Source organism: Oratosquilla oratoria, chromosome 40 (assembly GCF_046742065.1).
Source record: "Oratosquilla oratoria isolate Oo_2021 chromosome 40, ASM4674206v1, whole genome shotgun sequence".
In the NCBI taxonomy this organism is placed as follows: domain Eukaryota; kingdom Metazoa; phylum Arthropoda; class Malacostraca; order Stomatopoda; family Squillidae; genus Oratosquilla; species Oratosquilla oratoria.
This window is the reverse complement of record NC_134816.1, coordinates 39,596,330-39,598,829: the sequence shown is the minus strand read 5'-3', so window position 1 is coordinate 39,598,829 and position 2,500 is coordinate 39,596,330.

Sequence of the window (2,500 nt, the reverse complement as noted above, 5' to 3'; positions counted from 1 at the left end):
ACATTCAGAACTTCAGCAACGGACCTTTACCCCCCTCTCTCCCCCTCCCTCCCACCACCACCACCACCAGGATCTACATCAGCTAAAGGAACAATAAATGAACTGTCACCACCACCATTGACACAAAGATTACCTCCAACACTAACACCACCACTAACCCTTTATTAACCTCCTCCTCCTCCTCTTCCTCCTCCCCTTCCTCCTTGCCCTCCTCATCCTCAACCACTTCCTTCTCCTCTTCCCTTTTGTCCTCCTCCTCCTCCCCCTCGTCCTCCATGTTCTCCTTCTCCTCCTTCTTAATCCCCTCCTTCTCCTCCTCCTCCTTCTCTCCCTCCTTGTCCTCCTCCTCCTCCTCCTTCTCCTCCCCTTCCTCCTTGTCCTCCTCTTCCTTCTCCCCTTCCTCCTTGTCCTTCTCCTCCTCAACCTCCCCTCCTCCTTGTCCTCCTCCTCCCCTCCCTCCTTGTCGTCCACCTCCTCCTCCTCCCCTTCCTCTTTGTCCTCCTCCTCCCCTTCCTCCTTGTCCTCCTCCTCCTCTTCAACCCCCTCCTCCTCCTCAACACCCTCCTTTTCCTTCTCCTCCTTTCCCTCGTCCTCCTCCTCCTCTTCGTCCTCCTGACATTGTTCTTCGTCTGGAGGTGGTGGTGGTGGTGGTGGTGTGTGTGGGGGGGGGAGGAACGGGGGGTGGGGAAAGGGGGGGAATGGTGTGTGTGTGTGTGTGAGGGAAGGGGGAGGGGGGGAGGAATGGGTGTGCGCGCGCACATTTCTGCGGGCTCTCTATTGTGCCCCCCTTCCCCCCACTTCCCTGGGGGAGGGGGAAGGGGGGGAGAGAATGCGAGGCACACCTCAGACCTCTATATCCATTTTTCCTCTCTCTCTCTCTCTCTCTCTCTCTCTCTCTCTCTCTCTCTCTCTCTCTCTCTCTCTCTCTCTCTCTCTCTCTCTCTTTCTTTTAATAAGTGTTTCAAATTATGTACATTATATTTTCAGTATATTCGAATTTCTTCCCCTCCTTCTTTCCTTCTTTCTTCCTCCCCTCTCTTCTTCCTTCTTCCCTTCTTCTTCCTTTCCCTCCTCCCTTCTTCCTTCCTCTCCTTCCTTCTTCACTTCTTCCTTCCTCCCCTCATTCTCTCCTATTTCCTTTCTTCCTTCCCCACCTTCCTTCCTTCCTTCCTCCCTTCTTCCTTCCTCTCCTTCCTTCTTCACTTCTTCCTTCCTCCCCTCATTCTCTCCTATTTCCTTTCTTCCTTCCCCTCCTTCCTTCCTTCCTTCCTTCCTTCCTTCCTTCCTTCCTTCCTTCCTTCTTTCCTTCTTCCTTCCTTTCTTCCTTCCTTCCTTTCCTCTGTCTCTTTCTCTCTTCCTAGTTCTTCAACCTGGTCCTCGAGGCCTTCAACCTGGTCCTCGAAGCCTTCAACCTGTTCATCGAGGCCGTCGACCTGGTCCTCGAGGCCTTCAACCTGGTCCTCGAGGCCTCCAACCTGGTCCTCGAGGCCTCCAACCTCGAGGCCGTTAACTTTTTCTACGAGGCTGTCAACCTGTTCCTCGAGGCCTTCAACCTGTTCATCGAGACCTTCAACCTGGTCCTCGAGACCTTCAACCTGGTCCTCGAGGCTTCCAATCTGTTCCTCGAGGCCTTCAACCTGGTCCTCGAGGCCGTCAACATGTTCCTCGAGACCTTCAACGTGGTCCTCGAGGCCTTCAACCTGGTCCTTGAGGCCTTCAACCTGGTCCTCGAGGCTTCCAATCTGTTCCTCGAGGCCTTCAATCTGGTCCTCGAGGCCGTCAACCTGTTCCTCGAGGCCATCAATCTGCTACTCGAGGCCTTCAACCTGTTCCTCGAGGCCTTCAACCTGTTCCTCGAGGCTTTTAATCTTGTCCTCGAGGACGTCAACCTGGTCATCCAGGCCGTCAACCTGTTGCTCGAGGCCTTCAACCTGGTCCTCGAGCCATCTAACCTGTTCCTCGAGACCTTCAACCTGTTCCTCGAGGCCTTCAACCTGTTCATTGAGGCCATCAACCTGTTCCTCAAGGCCTTCAACCTGTTCCTCGAGGCTTCCAACCTGGTCCTCGAGGCCTCCAACCTGTTCCTCGAGGCCTTCAACCTGTTCCTCGAGGCCGTCAACCTGTTCCTCAAGACCTTCAACCTGTTCCTCGAGGCCTCCAACCTGTCCCTCGAGGCCTCGAATCTGGTCCTCGAATCTGGTCCTCGAAGGAGAGAAGCACCAGCCTCGAAGGGTCAAGCGAGTTCGTTTGAGTGGAAACGACTTCGGTTAAAAAAAATTTTTTTTCGAATTTCTAAATTTCAAACGACCTTTGCGTCATAGATTGAGAAGATGAAAGGCGAACTAAGATAATCCAAATCTAGACGAATATTAGACGCATTGTGTCTAGAATACTGCCAGCGAAGTCGACTTCTAGTTTATCAAATTCACGACATATGACGACGTCCTCCGAAATAGATTATAAATATAAATTCAAAAAAATATAAATATAAACTATAGAA